This window comes from Desmodus rotundus, chromosome 11 (assembly GCF_022682495.2).
Source record: "Desmodus rotundus isolate HL8 chromosome 11, HLdesRot8A.1, whole genome shotgun sequence".
NCBI classification, from domain to species: Eukaryota; Metazoa; Chordata; class Mammalia; order Chiroptera; family Phyllostomidae; genus Desmodus; species Desmodus rotundus.
In genome coordinates, this window is record NC_071397.1 from 53,667,491 (window position 1) to 53,689,995 (window position 22,505).

Consider the following 22,505-nt stretch of genomic DNA (forward strand, 5'->3'; position numbering starts at 1 on the left):
CCTGCAAACCCTTCACCCTTTTCCCCTGAAATTCCCTCCCCTCTCCCCTCTGGTCACTGTCGGCCTTTTCTCAGTTTCAGTGTGTTTGGTTATATTTTGCTTGCTTGTTTGTTTTGTTGATTAGGTTCCTACTAAAGGTGAGATCATATGGTATTTGTCTTTCACCGCCTGACTTACTTCTCTTAACATAATGCTCTACAGTTCCATCCATGCTGTCACAAAGGCTGGGAGCTCCTTCTTTCTCTCTGCTGCATAGAATTCCATTGTGTAAATGTACCATAGTTTTTGGATGCATTCATTTACTGATGGACACCTAGGTTGCTTCCAGCACTTGGCTATTGTAAATTGTGCTGCTGTGAACATTGGAGTGTATAGGTTCTTTTGGATTGGTGTTTCAGGGTTCTTAGGATATAATCCTAGCAGTGGAATTGCTGGGTCAAAGGGCAGTTCTATTTTTAGTTTTCTGAGGAAATTCCATACTGTTTTCCATAGTGGCTGCACCAGTCTGCAATCCCACCAACAGTGCATTAGGATTCCCTTTTCTCCACAACCTCTCCAACACTTGTTTGTTGCTTTGGTTATGATGGCCATTCTGACCGGTGTGAGGTGGTATCTCATTGTGGTTTTAATTTGCATCTCTCTGATAGCTAGCGATACTGAGCATCTTTTTATATGTCTCTGGACCCTCTGTATGTCCTCCTTGGAGAAGTGTCCATTCAAGTCTTTTGCCCATTTTTTAATTGGGTTGTTTGTCTTCTTAGAATGGAGTTGTGTGAGTTCTTTATATATTCTGGAGATTAAACCTTTGTCCAAGGTATCATTGGCAAATATGTTTTCCCATCAGGTTGGTTCTCTTTTTATTTTAATACTATTTTCTTTGGCCATACAGAAGCTTTTTATTTTGATGCGATCCCATTTGTTTATTCTTTCCTTTATGTCCCTTGCTCTAGGGGACATATCAGTGAAAATACTGCTGCTTGAGATATCTGAGATTTTCCTGCCTATGTTCTCCTCTAGGATTTTAATGGTGTCACAAGTTATATTTAAGTCTTTTATCCACCTTGAATTTATTTTTGTGTATGGTGAAAGTTCTGATCGAGTTTCATTTTTCTGCATGTAGCTGTCCAGATCTCCCAACACCATTTGTCAAAGAGGCTGTTCTTGCTCCATTGTATGCTCCTGCCTCATTTGTCAAATATTAATTGACTGTAGAGACTTGGGTTTATTTCTGGGCTCTCTGTTCTGTTCCATTGGTCTATGTGCCTATTTTTATGCCAGTACCAGGCTGTTTTGATTACAGTGGCCTTGTAATACAGTTTGATATCAGGTATTGTGGTCCCTCCTACTTTGCTCTTCTTTCTCAAAATTGCAGCAGCTATTCGGGGTCGTTTATGGTTCCATGTAAATTTTTGAAGTGTTTGTTCTGTATATGTGAAATATGTCATGGGTACTTTAATAGGGATTGAATGGAATCTATAAATTGCTTTGGGTAGTGTGGCCATTTTGATGATGTTAATTCTTCCAATCCATGAGCATGGTACATGCTTCCATTTGTTTGTGTCTTCCTTAATTTCTTTCTTCAGTGTTGTGTAGTTTTCTGAGTACAGGTCTTTTACCTCCTTGGTTAGGTTTATTCCTAGGTATTTTATTTTTCTTGTTGCTATATCAAATGGGATTTTTTTCCTGATTTCTGTTTCTGATGTTTCATTGTTGGAATATACCATAATTTCTTCATCTATTGTACCTCTGAGAAGCACTGAGCTGTTTTGAATTTTGATTATCACAAACAATGCTACTGTGAACTTTCTTATGCATATCTTTTGGTGCATGACCCTCTATCCATTTTTTTTTTTTTTAATTCTGGAGCAAGGGGAAGGGAGGGAGAAGAAGAGAGAGACACATCCATGTGCTGCCTCCTGCATGCTGCCCGACTGGGATTCAAACCCTCCACCTTTAGGTTTGTGGACAATGCCCAACCAACTGAGCCACACCACCAGGGCTACCTTCCATACATATTCATGTCTCTGGTGTTTAATAGATATAGCAGTTGGTACTGTTATTTTATTTATTGTTTTTGTTTAGTTTGCTTAGTTTTGTTTTTGAAGGCTCCTAAAGTACTTCTTGGAAAGCATGCAATTTATATTTAAGGAAAGGAAAAGACTACAGCAAAGTTCCATTTCTGAGACTAGATGGCATTTTGGTCATCATTGATCAATCTAGCCCCCTCCAATCCTCTTGGCCCAGGGGCCATGCCATTGCCCTGCTTTGTTTGCTAGGCAAAAGAGCCAAGTGAGGCCAAGGAAAAGGGTGATACTTATCAGTTAGTGATGGCACTGATTTGGTGGGTGAACTAATGCCTAGTTATTAAATGGAATGTTGTTTGCAGCTGAATAGCATCCCACGCCATAACAGCACTATTACAAATAAAGAAACTCCCAACAAAGCTTAATTGTGCATAAAGTTACCAGCTCAGCAAGCTGGTTATGGTCCATTCTATGTTAGCTTCAAAAGTTTCAATGTTATACTCAGATGGGGAGGCAGGCAAGGAAGGGGCATGTTCAAAACTCTTCTTTGTCTCTAATCTTGAAACACTCATCATCGTGACCCTTCACTATTTTCAAGTGATTTTTTTTATTTTGAAATGAAATGGCTACGGATTATAAACTTTTGGGATAAGGAGCATGCATGACAATAAGATGCTATATCAGAGAAGTAGAGATATCATTCAGCACACTGCAGAAAGGGCCAAAAATGTCTTCACAATGATCTCTCTTAGGTTTTCTATCTTTGGTTACCGAGTAGGTTTTTCTATTAAGTCAAGACCTCTCAGCAAATGCAACTCTGTGCATTCTCCAAATAACTGAGCCAAAATTATTTACTCCTTTGTGAAATCTTAAGTTAGCTAGTTTGTTGGAAAGTGGTGTTTAGTTACTAATGTTAGTTCAAGGTTTTTAATATGCTGGTGACCAAAACACGTGGCTAATATCCAGTAGAAGTGATCTCTTAGTGTATTTTTTAAAACTATTTACAGTCAATAAAAGTTTCATCTTGATATTAAATTATCAAAATATTAATCTAGAAACAGTCACAGTCATGAAGAAGAAAATAAAAATTTCAAGCAAGAAATAAACCCAGAGTCATGTAGCCTAAACCCCTTTTTCTACAGCTGAGAAAAATGAGGCTCAGAGAGGTTAAGTGTCTTCTCCAAATCATAGTGTCAGAACTGACATTGAAACACAGTTCTGGCTTTAAATCCAGGGGGTTTTTAACAATGACATCACATCACTTTATGATTGAACAAAAACTTTACTAATCTTCCTCCCATATTACCATCACCTTGAAGTAACTGAATACAGTGGAGAGAAAATTGACCTTGGGAGTAGGAAGACCTGTCTATCCATGTCCAGCTCGCCATGTATGTACCTCTGTGATCTTACATTAGTTACAACTTCTCTGTGCCTGTTCTCGCTTCTGTGGACGGTGCCCAATTCACAGGCACTGGAGAGACTGAAAAGAATTCATATATGTGAGAGCACTTTGTGAGCTATAAAGTAGTATGCAAATGTATGAATATTAGTATTTATTAAAACATGTTGAAATTCAGAAATTGAGTCTTTTCAGCACAAAGTATCAGAATAGAACTTTCAAGTTTATTCTGGTCTAATCCTTTCCATTGTTGCCAGAGGAAAGAACAGCTTAGAAAGACTGGATAATTTACTCAAAGACTTATGGCAAATTGCTGGCAAAGCCAAGTCTCAAATGTAGGTCTCTTAACTTGCAACTTCCAATAAACAATTTCTAATATCTCTGATAACTAGAAACCAGTAATATGTTTTAAAATAATCTGATAAAACTTTAGACTGAATTTGCACAGGCCTAGAAGGGATATCTTGAAATATTTTGTAAAAATATTTTCAAAATACAAACATTTAACTAGCACTGACCAGTGTGGCACAGTTTGTTGGGCATCGTCTTGCAAAGCAAAAGGTCTCTGGTTTGATTCCCAGTCAAGGCACATACCTGGATTACGTGTTCGGTCCCCAGTTGGGACATGTACAGGAGGCAACCAATACATGTTTTTCTCTCGCGTCTGTTTCTTTCCCTCACTTTCTCCCTCCCTTCACCTCTCTCTAAAAATAAATAAATAAAATCTTTAAAAAACGTATCTAACTTATACTGTTTGACTTGTACTTTTCCTTTTTATGTAATGGGTTATTTCTTTACAACTTAATGAAAAATCGTCAATGGTCAAGAATACTGTAGGAGAAATATCACCTGGAGACAGAATAGATCCCTTCCTGAAGTAACTTCATGCCTATGGTTCTTTGATGGATGGAACACACAGCGGTGAAAATGACGCTTGTGGCCATTGCCCCAGGTAATCCCTCTTCTTCCTACTTTTTCCATTTTTAAGTAAACTTTTGAAAGAGTTCCTATGTATCTGTAGTAGGCAGATCCCTGTGGTCTAATCACAGAGTGACTCAATAATCAATATAAAAAAAAAGAAAAAATTTTTTTGTCCAAACAAGTAAAACAAAAGTGATATGTGATTATCTGAGAGTTTCGATATTAATGTTTCATGTAATTCAAAGTCTTCCATTTCTCACAATTATTTTCTCCTCAGCGGAAGATTTGAGGGGACTACATTATCAAGATAAGCATTACTCACCCATTTATTTGTGCCCTTGAACAACTGTGAATTCCCTTCCCCATTGAAACATAATCTGTGTATTTAAAACAAAAAATTTATAATAGGATTTTCCGGGTTACCCATGTTTTTTGGAGTATTAAAAAAAGTGTATCCAAACAAGACCCTTACATACAAGGGTCTACAAGAGACTCGCTTCAGATTTAAAGCCACACACAGACTGAAAGTAAAGGGATGGAAAACAATATTTCATGAAAATGGAAAAAAAAAACAATAAAAAGCTCGGGTAGCAATACTTATACCAGACAAAATAGACTTTAAAACAAAGGCTGCATATAACAAGAGACAAAGAAGGACACAGTTTCACTTCTGGGTATTTATCTGAAGAAAGCCAAGACACTAAATCAAAAGACATGCATCCTGCATCATTGCAGCATCATTCACAACAGCCAAGATGTGGAAGCAATCTGAGTGTCCATCAAGAGACGGATGAATAAAGAAGTGGTGCATATATACAACGGAATGTGACTCAACCGTAAAAAAGAATGAAATCTTGCCATCTGCAACAACATGCATGGACCAAGCGGTACAGTGCTGAGTGAAATAGGTCAGATGGAGGAAGACTGATGCCATATTATTTGACTTACATGTAGAATCTAAAAAACAAAATGAACAAATAGGCAGAACGGAAACAGACTCATCGATACAGAGAACATTTTGATGGTGCCAGATGGGAGGGGGTTGGAGGGTTGGGTAGAAAAGGTAAAAGGATTAAGAAGTACAAATCAGTACTTACAGAATAGCCATGGGGATGTACAATACGGCATAGGGAGTATAGTCAATAATATTGTAATAACTATGTGTGGCATCAGGTGGGTACTAGATTCATTTGGGGTGACCACTTAGTCACATAATGTCTAATCACTGACTTGTATACCTGAAAATAATATAATATTGTATTTCAACTGTAATTGAAAAGTAAAAAATTAAAGTCAGAAAAAGAAGTGTATCTTATTTTTTGAGCTATAAGTAAATATTTTCCCATCTACTTAATATAACATATGTAGTAAGTAAAAATGACTACAGAGTAATTTATTAAGCATCATCTAAAATGAAATCTTTACAATGATTGAAGAACTTTTGTTATAAACTTTTCCCCAAACCCAGTACCCTTTGATGGTGCGTTTCCTTCATCTCCCGTGGATAGTACATGAAAAGACAAACGTAATCTGGCAGAGGCTCTCCAGAGTGCATCTTAAATGTCATCCTTTGTGATACTATAACTGTTTGGGGGTTTTGGTTGAGCCCTCAACATCTTATTGGGAAAAATTCCTCTATTTCAAGGTTATTTAAAAAGAAATATTAAAAAAAAATTTAAAACAAGGCTTGCCTTTCCCTCCCACCCCAGGTTATAAATTAATAGAATGTTTTCCAAATTTTGAGAAATTGACTTTCCTCTCTAATGGCCTCTCAAAATGTTACCAAAGATAAAGCTGCCTATTATATACTATTTTCTTGCTATTTTTTCTTGCTTATCATTTCAGCCTTTAAAGTGGAGATATTTGATTGTGTTAGAGGAGGGATCTTTTCCTCCAAATCAAATGACTTACAAAGTCACTAAGAGAAGAGGGTGAGAAGCCAGGATGGGCTGCTGGCAGCGTTCCCCCTTCCGGCCACCTCCTGGCCTCCTGTCCCCTGAGAACGCCTGTGGCTGCCAGGACAGCACAAACAACTTGGAGGTGGGCCAGACAAGATTTAACAGCGGTCGGTTGGGATCGATTTGTTATGGAACTGGGCACTTTATTTACTATTTACTAAATAGATTGCTATTCATATTGTGTTGGACTATTTTATAGGATGAGAGGTCTTGAGCCAATTTTATATTTGTGTATCTTATTTCCCTAATAATGAATATTTTTCCATAGCTTTTAGTGCAGCTACAAAGTGAGCTTAATGCAATCACTCAAAAATATCTCTTTAGGGAACCAACACAAGTATTTGAAATTCAAAAGAGTGGGTGTTGGAGCTACTTCCTTTGAAGGTCATATTTTGAGGATGAGAGGGGCCATTTTTTTGGTAAAGACAATATCAGTATTTTATTCTCCCACTAATAAGAATTTATGTTCATTTAGACCAAGAATTGGACCTCACATAAAAATTGTGTTTGGTGGTTTATTTCTATTCCAATTTTGTCTGTGCCTCCAACTACAGATGGGAATCTAAGCAGGTATTGTTTTATGTGGAATGCCTGACAAATACTATTTACAGTAAAAATAGTAACAGTCCTATAGACCAATGCTTCTCAAACCTTAATGTACAATGGTATACTATTCAGCCACAAGAAAGGAAGAAATCTTCCCATTTGTGACACCATAGATGGACCTTGAGCACATTATGCTAAGTGAGATAAGTCAGACACAAGTACTGTGTATCATTTATTTGTGGAATCTAATAAAATTAAATATGTAAAAAATAGAGAGTAAAATGATAGTTACCAGGGGATGGGGGAGAAGAGATAAAAGTGATGATGTTTAAGGGTACAAACATATAGCAAGTAGTAAATAAGCTATAGAGACCTAATTCACAGTATATTGAATATAGACAATAATATGGTACTATAACCAAGTAATGCAATCATATTATAATATATAAATGTACTATATAGTAAATACATTATATACCTTAAACTTAAACAATGTCACATGTCAAATTTATTCAATTAAAAAACAACTTTAATTTTCAAATGAATCTTCTGGGAATTACATTAAAATGTAGTTTCTGATTCTGGGTTGGAGTCTGAGTTTTGAACTTATAACAAGGTTCCAGATGATCTGGACGTTACTGAATCCTGAACTATACTTTGAATAGAAAGATTAGGTCATTTTACTTGCCGAATGTTGTATCTGAAATATGGGGCTTTACAATGAAAAAGTACTAATATTATAAAGCAATACCTAAACTCTAACTGGAGACTTGAACAAAGTAAATGGATAGAATCTTATTAAACATTTGAGGTGACTCCTTTAGATAATTTTAGATTTCCTTGGGAATAGAGAAAGCTAACCCATATTCTATTTTGGTTTTACTGAAAAGGCAGGTAGGTGCAAGAGAAAAATCTACGCAGCGATGGCACAAGTGGGCATCCCTTTGGTCTCAGAAGTTTATGGCTAGCTCATCTTTCAAGAGAGGCCAACAGTCGAATTAGAAGGGTTTGAGGGATAGAATTCTAAGCATGTACCAAGACTACATGACCAGTTTACCTTCCTATATGTCAAAGTTCTCAAACGAACGTGTCATGTCTCCACCTGCTATTCTGCACCAGCCTGCCTTTGCTTTCACCAAGTGCAAGTGCAGCACAGAAATGAGGGCATAAGAAAAACAACAGATTTTATATTCACAGCAACAGCTCCAAGCCCAGACAGCTCCAAAGTAAATCCGAACAAGGTCTTGCTGTGACTTTGTGACTAAAAACTTAATGTCCTCATACCATTAGTGGGCTCTGGCACTTTATCAAACCTGTGATATTGACTAACTACCAGTAATTGCTGATTTATGGGCAGAATTTTCTCAGCCTTGTTTTCTTCAGGACTCTAATATAGCTTCATCTTCTGGAAACATGTTGAATCAGTCTATTCACGTGCTCTGTGAGCTTTGCTCTTGACTTATCTAAATAGAGGACATCTTTCTCTTTTACCTGTTGCTGTTAAGATGACCTTGTAGTACTTTGCTCGTGTTAAGTTATCTCTTTAAAAAAACAACCACACTTCTCTGTTTTCAGGGAGTGCAATTAACAGAATATATAGTATGTGGGAAATAAATTGTATTGTTCTGTAATTTTCAAAAGCTCTTTTCTTAAGCACAATAAGATAATGCTATAACTAGAAGGATTGATAAAGAGGACCTGGTCCAGGATGAGAAATTGGTGTCATTCCCAGGGCCCTCCAACACAGGAATGAGGGCAGATGTGCCTCTAATTTTCCAGTATAGATCTAGTATCAATCATAAATTCTAGTCCACGCTTTGCTTTTTCTTTCTTCCTTTCCCTCCCTTCCTTCCTTCCTTCCTTCCTTCCTTCCTTCCTTCCTTCCTTCCTTCCTTCCTTCTTTCCTTCCTTCCTTCCTTCCTTCTTTCCTCCTTTTTTTCTTTCTTCATTATTTGGCACCACCTATGTGCATATAAGTATCAACCAGGCCTCAAAATTACATCCAAGAGAGGATTAGGGTTATATAATGAGCCTAGAACAACTCTACCAATTTCACCTTGCTTTCAAATTTCCTCTACCCCTATTCCATAATTAACCAGTATCTGGTTAACCACATACAGGTCAACCTTGGCCCTCAAGCACTTCCAAAGGAGTTAGTGTTACTGCTGGGTGCTTTGTGCCAGATTCCATGCTTATGAATGGTCACATTACAGCAACCCTTGAAAGCATTCTACAGACCAAGCCACAGTTCATAAACATCAGACACATAGATGTGTCTTTGGTTTCCATTTATATCATTCTCCAGAATCAAGGCCTCCAAACTCTTGTCAGGGGACTCCTCCATCCCTTCTATACTTCCTTGTTCATTGGAGACAGATTGGGAGAGAGGCTGATGACAGCACCATTTGAGACCATATAATATCTTCAACGTATCCAAGAATAGAAATATATTTTGTCCTGTTTCTTTCTGGATTCAGAAGAGCACTAATTGCAGAAAAAACATCTAGAACTGATTTAGATTTCTCTCTGGCAGTATGAATTTGGTTGAGCTATTTTGCCTTCTTGATATTTTGTGGATAATGGCGCCTGCTCTTAAATGTGGTTAATCAAAGAAGAAATGCAAAAGAACTTTGCTCTCTCCACAGGAAGGGTTCTAGTCTACATAAATACAAAGAATTATTTATACTGATATTTTCACGCTGAGTTAGGTGATTGAATTTTATACCACTAAATGTGTATGTTCAGTGATTTTGTTATTCGTGGGCTGATTCTTGGTATGTTAATGAAGACCTCTGTATAGTTTTCTTGATTAACTCATGGCTTAGGACTTGTTACTTCAAGCACCAAACAAGATTCAATTTTTGAGGTGTTACATCCAATATCTCAATTATTCATCTTAGGAATTAGTGAAAAATTACCACAGATCCTTGAACTTATGGAAATAGATGGGTATGTTAATTGAAATGCTGCAGTTGGAAAAAATCTTGCATAATGAAAGGACTGATATAAACATATTTGAATGAAAATGTAGATCATATAGTTAAAAAGGAATAATTCATTCATGTGTATTTGTTGTAACAATTATTTTATGTAGGTTATCTCAATTCCAAAGAAGGAACTATTCAACATACCTAGCAAGTATTTTGAAACAGAAATGTGCTAACATACTTCTTAACTTAAAGCTGTGGTTAAAACATTCAAATTTCTTTGTCACTCATTATTATCATATTTTCTATGACTTTCCATGTTCAAATTTTCACATTCATTTGCAGTAAGAGTTTATTAATCCTTAATTATGACTAATAATTAGGGTATACTTCCACTAACTCTCCAGATTAAACACTAAATGTGTGATAGCTTGCCATCACTAAGATTCCCTGGTTCACCCAGGTAGGTCCCTTAGAGCTTTTCTGAGTTTATAAACAAAGTTAAGCCTAAATAGTGGGAACAATGACATATTGAAATGCTGAAGGAAATGAAATACCCCATCACATGTAAATGTATATATATGTATATATGTGCATATACAAACACATAAACCCTGAACTCCAGTTGTGTCCTCTAATCAGTTTTATATTTCTGAGCTTATTATAATATGATATAACATAAATTATAGAAACCTTCTTATTATATTCCTTTTATGATTTTTCACCGTTACTTTTTTCTTTTTTTTCATAAATTACTTCATTGTTGTTCAATTACAGTTGTCTGCATTTTCTCACCACCACTCCCCTCCCACCCCAGCCAAACCCACCTCCCCCACTTGCTTCCATCCCCCAACCCTTGGTTTTATCCCTGTGTCCTTTATAGAAGTTCCGGAAAACCCTTCTCCCCACTGTCACATTCCCCCTCCCCTCTGGCTATTGTTAGATTGTTCTTAATTTCAATGTCTCTGGTTATATTCTGTTTGCTTTTTTCTTTTGTTGATTATGTTCCAGTTAAAGGTGAGATCATATCATATTTGTCCCTCACCGCATGGCTTATTTCACTTAGCATAATGCTCTCCAGTTCCATCATGCTTTCACAAAGGGTATAAACTCCTTCTTTCTCTCTGCTGCATAGAATTCCATTGTGTAAATGTACCATGGTTTTTTGATCACCTCATTTGCTGATGGGCACTTAGGTTGCTTCCAGCACTTGGCTATTGTAAATTGTGCTGCTATGAACATTGGGGTGCATAGGTTCTTTTGGATTGGTGTTTCAGGGCTCTTAGGGTATAATCCCAGCAGTGGAATAGCTGGGTCAAAAGGCAGTTCCATTTTTAGGTTTTGAGGAAATGCCATACTATTGTCCACAATGGCTGCACCCGTCTGCATTCCCACCAACAATGCACTGGGTTCCCTTTTATCTGCATTCTCCCCAACACTTGTTTGTTGATTTGTTTGTGGTGGCCATTGACCAGTGTGAGGTGGTATCTCATTGTAGTTTTAATTTGCATCTCTCTGATGACCAGTGATGCTGAGTATCTTGCCATATGTCTCTGGGCCCTCTGTATGTCCCCCTTGGAGAAGTGTCCATTCAAGTCTTTTGCCCATTTTTTAATTGGTTTGCTTGTCTTCCTCGAGTAGAGTCATGTGAGTTCTTTATATATTTTGGAGATCAGGCCCTTGTCTGAGGTATAATTGGCAAATATGTTTTCTCATATAGTTGGTTCTATTTTCATTTTAATGCTGTTTTCTTTAGTCATGCAGAAGCTTTTTAATTTGATGAGGCCTCATTTGTTTATTCTTTCCTTTATGTCCTTTGCTTTAGGGGACATATCAGTGAAGATGTTGCTGCGTGGAATGTCTGAGATTTTCCTGCCTATGTTCTCCTCTATGATTTTAATGATGTCATGAGTTATATTTAAGTCTTTTATCCACCTTGAATTTATTTTTGTGTATGGTGAAAGTTCTGATCGAGTTTCATTTTTTTGCATGTAGCTGTCCAGATCTCCCAACATCATTTGTTCTTGCTCCATTTTATGCACTTGCCTCCTTTGCGAAAAATTAATTGACCGTAGAGATTTGGGTTTATTTCTGGGCTCACTGTTCTGTTCCATTGGTCTATGTGCCTGTTTTTATGCCAGTGCCAGGCTGTTTTGATTACCGTGGCCTTGTAATACAGTTTGATATCAGGTATTGTGATCCCTCCTGCTTTGTTCTTCTTTCTCAAAATTGCTGCAGCTATTTGGGGTTGTTTATAGTTTCATATAAATTTCTGAAATGTTCTATATATGTGAAATATGTCGTGGGTACTTTAATAGGGATTGAATTGAATCTATAAATTGCTTTGGGTAGTATGGACATTTTGATGATGTTCATTCTTCCAATCCATGAGCATGGTATATGCTTCCATTTGTTTGTGTCTTCCTTAATTTCTTTCTTCAGTGTTGTGTAGTTTTCTGAGTACAGGTCTTTAATGTCCTTGGTTAGGTTTATTCCTAAGTACTTTATTTTTCTTGTTGCTATGTCAAATGGGATTTTTTTCCTGATTTCTGTTTCTGATATTTCATTGTCGGTGTACAAAATGCCTTTGATTTCTGAGTATTGGCTTAGTATCCGGCTCTTTTGCCAAATTCATTTATTAGGTCAAGTAGTTTTTTGGTGGAGTCTATAGGTTTTTCCATGTACACTATCATGTCACCTGCAAACAATGACAGTTTTACTTCTTCCTTTCCAATTTGGATGCCTTTTATTTCTTTTTCTTGTCTGATTGCTGTGGCTAGGACTTCCAATACTATGCTGAATAGGAGTGGTGAGAGAGGGCATCCTTGTCTTGTTCCTGATCTTAGTGGGAAAGCTCTAAGTTTTTGTCCATTGAGTATGATGTTGGCTGCAGGTCTCTCATATATGGCCTTTATTATGTTGAGGAATGCTCCTGTATTCCCACTTTGCTGAGTGTTTTTATCATAAATTGGTGCTGTACTTTATCAAATGCTTTTTCCGCATCTATTGATATGATCATGTGATTTTTGTCTTTGCTGATGTTTATGTGATGTATTATGTTTATTGATTTGCCAATATTGTACCATCCTTGCATCCCTGGGATGAATTCCACTTGATCATGGGATATGATCTTTTTAACGTATTGCTGGATGTGGTTTGTCAATATTTTTTTAAGGATTTTAGCATCTATGTTCATCAGCCATATTGGCCTGAAGTTTTCTTTCTTTGTTATGTCTTTATCTGATTTTGGGATTAGGATGATGCTGGCTTCCTCAAACGAGTTTGGGAGTCTTCCATCTTCTTGAATTTTTTGGAATAATCTGTTCAGGATGGGGATTAGCTCTCCCTTAAATGCTCTGTAGAATTCTCCAGTGAAACCGTTTGGTCCAGGCTTTTGTGTGTTGGAAGCTTTTTGATTAATATTTCAATTTCATCAGCTGTTATTTGTCTGTTCAGGCTTTCTGCTTCTTCTTTATTGAGTTTTGAATGATTATATTTTTCTAGAAATTTGTCCATTTCACCTAGGCTTTCAAATTGGCATATAGTTCTTCATAGTAATTTCTTACAATCCTCTGTATTTCTGTGGTATCAGTTGTAATCTCTCCTCTTTCATTTCTGATTGTGTTTATTTAGATCCTCTTTCTTTCTTTTTCTTTTTTTTTTTGATGAGCCTGCTTAAAGGCTTGTCGATTTTGTTTATCTTTTCAAAGAGCCAGCTCCTGGATTCATTGTTCCTTAGAATCATGCTTTTAGTCTCTATGTCATTTAACTCTGCTCTGATCTTGGTTATTTCCTTCCTTCTACTTTTTCTGGGCTGTCTTTGTTGTTGTTCCTTGAGTTCTTGTAGGCATAGGGTTAGGTTGTTTGTTTGAAATGTTTCTATCTTTTTCAGGTAGGCCTGTATTGCTAAGAACTTCCCTCTCAGGACTGCCTTTTCTGTATCCCGTAAGTTTGGGGTTGTTGTGAGTTCAATTTCCTTTGTTTCCAGAAACTTTTTGATTTATTCCCTAATCTCATTCTTGACCCATTCATTGTTTAATAGCATGCTATTCAGTCTCCATGAGTTTGAGTATTTTGGGGTTTTTTACTTGAGGTTGGTTTCTAGTTTCAGTCCTTTGTGGTCAGAGAAAATGACTGATATGATTTCAATTTTCTTGAATTTTTTGAGACTTGTTTTGTGTCTTATCATGTAGTCTATCTTTGAAAATATTCCATGTGCATTTGAAAGAATGTTTATTTTTCTTCTGTGGGATGAAAGGTTGTATATATGTCAGTTAAGTCCATTTCTTCTAGGGCATTGTTCAGTGCCACAATATCTTTGTTGATATTTTGTTTGGAAGATTTGTCCATTTCTGACAGTAGGGTGTTAAAATCTCCTACTATAATTGTGTTGCTGTCAATATCTTTCTTGAAGTCCTCCAAGATTTTCTTTATGTATTTGGGTGCTCCCATGTTGGGTGCATATATATTTACAATGTTTATGTCTTCTTGATGGGTTCTTCCCTCGAGTATTATGAAGTGACCTTCTGGGTCTCTTTTTATGGCTCTTTTTTTCAGGTTTATTTTGTCCGATATGAGTATTGCTACCCCGGCTTTTTTTGCCTGTCACTTGCTTGGAATATTTGTTTCCTGCCCTTCACTTTCAGTCTGTGTAGGTCTTTTGTTGTAAGGTGGGTCTCCTGTAGGCAGCATATATGTGGGTCATGTTTTCTGATCCATTCCACTATTCTGTGTCTTTTGATTGGGGCATTTAATCCATTTATGTTTAAGGTTATTACTGATAGGTACTTATTCATTGCCATTTTTTTGTACCTGTGTTCCTCTCTCTTTCACTATTTCTCTTCCTGTTCTTAAAGCAAATCCTTTAGCATCTCTTGCAGAGATAGTTTTGAGGAGGTATATTCTTTGAGGCTTCCCTTGTCCGGGAAGCTCCTTATTTGGCCTTCCATTTTAATTGAGAGCCTTGCTGGGTAAAGTAGTCTTGGTTGCAGGCCTCTGGTTCTCATTAGTTGGAATATTTCTTGCCATTCCCTTCTGGTTTGGAGCATTTCCATTGAGAAGTCAGCTGCTAACCTTATCGGGGCTCTCTTGTATGTTACTTCCTGTTTCTCCCTTACTGCCTTTAAGATTCTCTCTTTATCTTGGAATTTGCCATTTTAATTATGATATGTCTTGAAGTGGGCCTCTTTGGGTTCCTCTTGCTTGGGACTCTCTGTATTTCCTGGATTTGTGTGACTTTTTCTCTCATCAAATTAAGGAAATTTTCCATCAATACTTTTTCAAATGGGTTTTCTATCCCTTGCTCTTCTTCTTCTCCTTCGGGTATCCCTATTATACAGATATTATTATGTTTCATGTTGTCCTGCATTTTCCTTAACCCCTCTTCATTCTTTCTGAGCCTCTTTTCCTTTTCTTACTCTTTCTGGGTGTTTTTTCCTACCTTGTCCTCCAGTTCACTGATTCGATTCTCTACTTCATCAACCTGCTTTTGATTCCTTCTACTGTGTTCTTCAGTTCAGAAATTGTATTCTTTATTTCTTCTTGGCCCATGTTGATAGTTTCTATTTCCTTTTTCATGTTGATATAGTTTGCAGTGAGTTCATTGTAGTTTCCCTGTAGTTTCTGGTAGTTCTCTGTGACCTCATTGAGCTTCCTTATAAACATTGCTTTGAACTCAATATCTGACAGTTGACTTGCTTCTATTTCATTTAGCATTCTTTCTGAGGCTTCCTCCTTTCCTTTCACTTGGGGATTGTTTCTTTGTCTTCCCATTGTTTCTGAGACTCTTCTTGTTAGCCTCTGCTTTTTAAATTGATCTGTTCTGACCCCCTGAGTTTATGGTGTGAATTTCTATGGTAGAAGACCTGTGAGATTCAGTGGTCCAGTCTCCTATATCTCCTGAGGTCACTGGTCTTGGGCTGTCATTTATGTTGGCTCTCTGTATGTCTTTGGGTTTTGATTGTTGTTGGGTCTTTCTTTGGTGGGTCCTTCCCTCCAGCTGGTTAACTGAGGGTCACTCCATCCACCACCTCTTGTATTCTGTTGTGCAGGTGTGGGCAGGTTGTGTCGAAGCTGATTCTTCTGTGTGTACGAGGTTTTGACGATTCTCTCTTGTTCTTGCTCAGTTGTTTGTTCTGAGTAATTTCCCCACTATTTAGTTGTATTTCCAGAGAGGTCCTAGGTTGAGTTAGTGTGGCTTCCACTCCCTCCTGCACCTTCTTCTGTTGTTATCTGTTGGTGGTTCCTTTGTTGGTGAGTTTCCCTCTTCCAGCTGGTATTCTGGTGTTCACAGCTTCCACCTACTCATCTGATTTTTCAGTGTCCTCTACAATTTTTGGTCTCCAATCTTCATATATGCTGGAGTACAGTTGGCTGTTTGCTCTGTTCCTCAGAAGATCATCTAGGTGTTTCACCCATGTGCAGGGAGAAGTGGACTCCACTCCCACCTATCTTGCCACCATCTCTAATCTGTCTACCATTCATTTTTATTTAGAAATTTAATTCTGAAATTTAACAAAACAAACATATATTGGGGTCTATTATGGGAAAGGCATTCTGCTAAATGTTGTAAAGGAAATAAAAACCAATGAGGACCTCCCTATATATGTGTACAAATATCCATGTGTGCAAATATCTTAATCAAAAGAAGATTTAAAAGCATTGTAAACAAAGTTGTTTGTGAGCATAAAGCTGAACAAGATCGCCACTAATCATGACTAGTAAAGGAGTCTGCATGATTAACTGAGCTAAAAAGGTAAATTATAGGGATTATCAGGCAAAGTCAAGGGCATGAAGAAAAGCCTACAGGTGGACATGGAGGTGGAGGCAGGGAGGTGGGAAGAGCAGGCAATGTTCTGGGTTTGGTGATGAGAGAGCTCCAAAGAGTATAGAAAAGTATCTCCTACCCCTTTTACATCCATAGCACTTTATTATAATTTTAACTCCTTTTCATCAGTATTGTAAAAATATTATTTTTTAATACAGGTTGATCTGTGAAGAAATTCCAAAGCAGAATGTGATTTTCCATAGAGAACATATACAATGATTTCACGGCTTCAAATTGCCCAAGATAACTGAGGATGGCATTAACTAACATTTAAACACTCACCAAACCTAAGGAGTGCCCAAAAGGAAATGAGAATCATCTGGTAGTTCAGTGTTGGCAACCATCTGTCAAGCCCAGTGCATGGTGAAGACAGTGACAAGGCATAAGAGGCCACGAGGTGAGAGTCGTCAGCTGAGGCTTCAAATTCAGGCACCAAGCATCACTTCCTACTCCCCACAGTGAAGGAGACTGAGGGTTTGGAATAAAAGTATTGAGCAAGTAATCATAAAATGGAGGGGCTCCTCCAACCATTTCTAACTCAAAATTAAAGGAGGAGGACCCCTAAACATGCAATATATCTACTTTTTGCCCAAAGGGCTTGATCCACTTACTATGACTGCATAGTAAACAACTCTAAAACTTTGTGGAGAAAAACAACAGTTTACTACACTCAGATTCTGTGGATCTGGTTTTTGACACAGCATAGCGGGGCCTCCTTGCCTCTGCTCTGATCTGTCAGGGGCTGGCATTATCTGAAGTCTCACTCACTCACATGTCTTGCAGTTGACGTTGGCGTGGTCAGCTGGGGTCAAAGTTCCTCAATATTTGGGCTTTTGCATGAGGTCTCTCTGCAAAAAAGCTTGTTTGACTTCATCATATTGTGGTGGCAGGGTTCAAAGGGCAAGCATCCTAAGGGAAAGAGCCAAATGTAGGCTAGCATTATTCTTCGTATGCCCATTTGAAAGTCATATAGCCCATCAGCAAACGAGTGGATCCAAAAACTATGGTATATTTACACAATGGAATTCTACGCAGCAAAGAGAAAGAAGGAGCTTATACCCTTTGCAACAGCATGGATGGAACTGGAGAGCATTATGCTAAGTGAAATAAGCCAGGTGGTGAGGGACAAATATCATATGATCTCACCTTTAACTGGAACATAATCAATAGAAGAAAAAAGCAAACAAAATATAACCAGAGACATTGAAGTTAAGAACAATCTAACAATAGCCAGGGGGGAGTGGGGTGGGGACAGTGGGAAGAGGGGATTACAGGAACTACTATAAAGGACACATGGACAAAGTCAAGGGGGAGGGTGGAGGTGGGGGAGGGAGGTGGGTTCAGCTGGGGTGGGGTGGAGGGATGGGGAGAAAAGGCATACAACTGTAATTGAATATTAATAAAAAATTTTTAAAAAAGAAATTTAAATTAGTATGACTTTTTGCATTAAATAATGTAACTTCTGGGGAAAAAAAAAAAGAAAGTCATATAGCATCACTTCTGTGATGTTTTACTTGTGGAAATGGTTGTAAGCTCCTGCCCAAATTCAAGTGAGAAAGCAGAAACCTCACCTCTTGGGAGGAGGAATAGCCAGCTTCTGAAGAGCATGTCAAACCAGAAATACTGCCATAGCCATTTTGGAAACTACAATCTGCCACAGGACCCTGGACAGCTCACAAACCAAACACTGTGTAGCAACCTGTTTCTGCTCCTCTCTCCTTCCCTTTCCTATACCCTGTGTAACTGTTGCAGTTTCTTGAATAAAGAGAGAAAATGAGGACTTAACAAGAAGCCTGGACTCTGCTTAGCAGAATTATTGACAAAGTTTATTATGGGTTCTCAATATTCAAGCTCAATGTAGATTGATATATTTCTCAAGATGAAAAGATAAATGTAATTGGAGAAGTGGCTTGGTACAAACCCTTGAGGACTTTAAATGCCATGCTGAGAATTTAGGTTTAATGCCAGATGCAGGACTTTGTTCTGTGGCAATGGAGAAATGATTGCATGTGTTTGATCAGATGAGTAACATAATCATTTAGGAAAATGATGCACTTTGAAAGTCCTAGGCAGGGTGGCAAGAGATTGAAAAGTAAGGGAAAACAGAAGTTCTCTTATATGACCTCCTCTTAACTGAAATACCTAGTTAATTTCTGCTCTTAATGTTGTGTCTAAAATCTATGGACTAATTTGCACCCTGGAAGCTGAGACCAGTGAGACACTCTCCAACACTGCCTTGTATTCATACTCCTTCCAGATGAGTTGCTTGCTTACCAACAGTCAGGATGTTGGCTCCTACATCAGTTTATGAACTTTAGTTACATAATTCAATCAAATATTTTTAAACAGAATTAATTATGAGGGCAAAAGAAATGAGGGTGGTCATTTTGGTAAAACCAAATATCTACTTTGAGAAAAACTAAATATGGATTTAATAAGCGCTTCAGCAATAAGGGTGGGTGAGACAAGGGTAAAAAATTGGGAACAAATGAAAATATAGAGGGATTCTATAGGCAGGTTACTTTGGAAGAGTCTTTCAGAGTAGCAGAGTGGTTAAGAGCCAAAGAGCTAAACCTAGTGAATCCCATTCCAGTTCTGCCATTTGCTATCTATGTGACTTTGAGTAATTTTCTTAGCTTTTATGTGCTTCAGTTTCCTTATCAGTAATATAGAGTTACCAATAGTACTACCTCATGGTTTAGAGTGAGGTTTAATAGAGTTAAAAATTTTAAAGTGCATAAAAGAGTATCTGCTACATAGAAAGTGTTAAAGGAAGGCTATTATTACTATTATTATTTTGCAGTATGATATAGTTTTTAAAAGAAGGACAGTGCAGAAGATCAATAAATTCATAGGAAAATGCTATGACCACATCAAAGATGATGAGTGAATGTATGTGGTCTGTCCAGAAAGTATCTAGCCATGAACTATGAAAAATAGAGACATTTATTGAAGAAGAGACAGGATACAAGAAACATTGTACATAGAACAATGACACCTCAGTCCCCTTCAAAGTAGGCACCCGGGGACCTCACACAATTCTAATCACCATCAGCCACCCTGTCATATTTTCCTGAATCTCATTGACGGTCTGAAATCTCTTCCCTTTCGAAGGTGATTTTAGTTTTAGGAAAGGGCCGAAATCACAGGGTGTCACATGTGGGCTATAGAGGAGCTGAGTCACTTGGGTGATTTGATGTTTTGCCAAAAAACCCTGCATGAGACGTGATACATGAGTCTTGTGATGAACCTACCAATCACCAGTTGCCCATAGCTGCAGCCTTCTGAATCACCCCAATAGTTTCCATGGAGGAATGTTCCAATTAATGCAAAATTTGACGCAGATTTGCTGTTCTACTTGCTCAGTCATTTTTAATGCAATGGCCACACAGTACACCTGGTCACTCAATGGCATCTACCGCCCCCACTGACTAGTACAGTGAAGTCATCATTATTCACACATGTGCATTCCAGTCCACTCTCCTTGATTGCCAGGTTACATCACTGTCATGCAAACTATTCTCATTATATTAACAATGGCCAGACTCTTTCTGGACAGACCTCGTACACTTGTATTTTCATAAGGTATGTGTGTTGTAATTTTTATAATTCCCTGCTAACACAGACTTAAAAATAATATTGACAAGTTTTTGGTCCCAATGATCTCAGACAACAGAGCCTTCTATGTCTGGAGGGCTCTTGTCGATGGTGACCTTAGAGATCTAGGGCAGAGACAGGGAGAATGGAGAGTAAGGGGCAGAGAGGAGAGAACTGATGAAAGGGAACCCAACAGTATCTAAAAACTGTGCACAGGAGAGCCAGGAATATGACCTCAAGTCTTGAGCTTGAGTACTTGAGAAGATATTTACCAGAAGAGAGACCCGGTTTGGCAAGGAAATGATGAAAACACTTTATTTAAATGTAATTGATTTAAACTTTGGTATTCCCCAGTATGTGATCCCGAACCCTCTTTATTTCTTCCCTAAAACACTCTCTCTAGGCAAATGCATCTCATGGCTCTGGCTAGCATGTTCTAACCATGCCAAAATTCATAACCAACCTCAAACTTCTTCACTGAACTTTAGACTCATATAGATAGCTGACTCCCAAACACAGCTCTTCTTCAATGTTCCATAGAATAGTCATTGAACATTCAATATGTGCAAGGTAATTTATCATCTTCCTGCTAACACCTGTTTCTTCTCCAAATTACCTTAACTAATGATGTCATTATTTACCCAATTATTCAGGCCATGGATGATCTGAAAACCAATCTAAATGTCTCACCCTACCTTATCCCTCACAGTTAATTAGTCTTTAAAACTTGCTATTTCATTTTTTAAATAATAGTTGAATCTATTCCTTCTGCCTCTCAATTCACCTCCCTACCTTCATAACTGGTATCTCTTCCTTTATGTTTTCTCCCTTCTAACCCATGCTTCACATTGCTACCAGAGATAGATTTATAAAATGCAATATTACCATACTACATAAATGGTTAAAACTTCAATAGTTCCCCATTGTCTAAAGAATTTGGCCCAAAATTCTATAAATCGTACATAACATACATGACATGTAATCTATTTTCTGCCTTTCTCTTCAGATTCATCTCTACTCTTTGTATCCTATAATCAACCATATGGAATTTTCATGAAAATAACCCCACCTCCCAGAATTTACCATTCAAAAACTGTACAATGAAATTTTCAAGGAGATCTTAACTGAATCGGTGAAGAGCATCTATATTTGTTTTAAGGACTCTTTCAAGAAACAGAAAAAACAAACTCAATCCAAACTTTCTGAATTCATTTTAAGAAGCTTACTTAGTATAATTCCACAGGAAAAAATCCTCAAAAAGGTATGTTTGCAATCTATATTTTATTCTAAATATTTGTCTTATGAATCTATAAATGTGTTTCTAGTTACCAATTATATTTTGTGTTTTGCTTGCATTTACTTCTATGATTAATTTTGGTATTTTTATAGTATTAATAGGATCAGAACTCTGATTTGTAACACTTTATCTGTAAGACAAAAAGAATTTGTCTAATAATGATTTAACTTCTAACGATCATAGAAGAACCAATTATGCTGTCAGAAGTGCCCTATACACATTTAGAAATGAAAAAAAGAACAGAGAGGATATTAAAAGAACTCCAAGAAAATAATTTGCATAGCTCTATAATAATAAAATCTACAAGAAATGAACAGTAGTCTAAGAAAATATAAATTACCCAATTTGGCCCTTGAAGAGATAGAAAATCTAAATAATTCATTTTTTATGGAAAAATAGTTATTGTAGAACTACTCCTCAAAAATGTGTAAGACCCAGATGGTTTTACAGATGAATGATTTCAAACTTTCCAAGAACAAATTGTTTCTATGTCATATAAACTGGTCCATGACACAGATAAAGAAAGAAATTGTCTCTCTTTCTTATATGAAGTTAGTTAGCATCATCTAACGAGGAGAGCACAAACTTCAGACAAACAGTTCTTAAAAGCACTGACATAAACTTCTAAGTAAAAGATAAGTCCATTTACTTTAAATATTTTCAAATGTTTAAGAATGACTTAGCAAAGTTAATTTCAAAAATTCAAAGACAGCTCAAGAGTAGAAAATGTATTAATAGGTCCCAAGAGGAAAACTGTATTATCCTGTATTGTAAAAAGTTGAAGGTGGGGCGGGAATTTATTTTGATAAATTTGAACTAGGAAAATGTGTGGATGCTCCAAGTGTGGCATGGCTCTCACGTGCTCTTACGATCAGGATGAAATGGTTAAACAATGAAATGTACAGACTTTATGATACCTTGACAACACATACAAAGTGCTGCCAAACAAGCAACTCACTTGAGTCCTGGGGTCCAGGGTTTTTAGTGGAGGTCAGTTATGCAGGCTT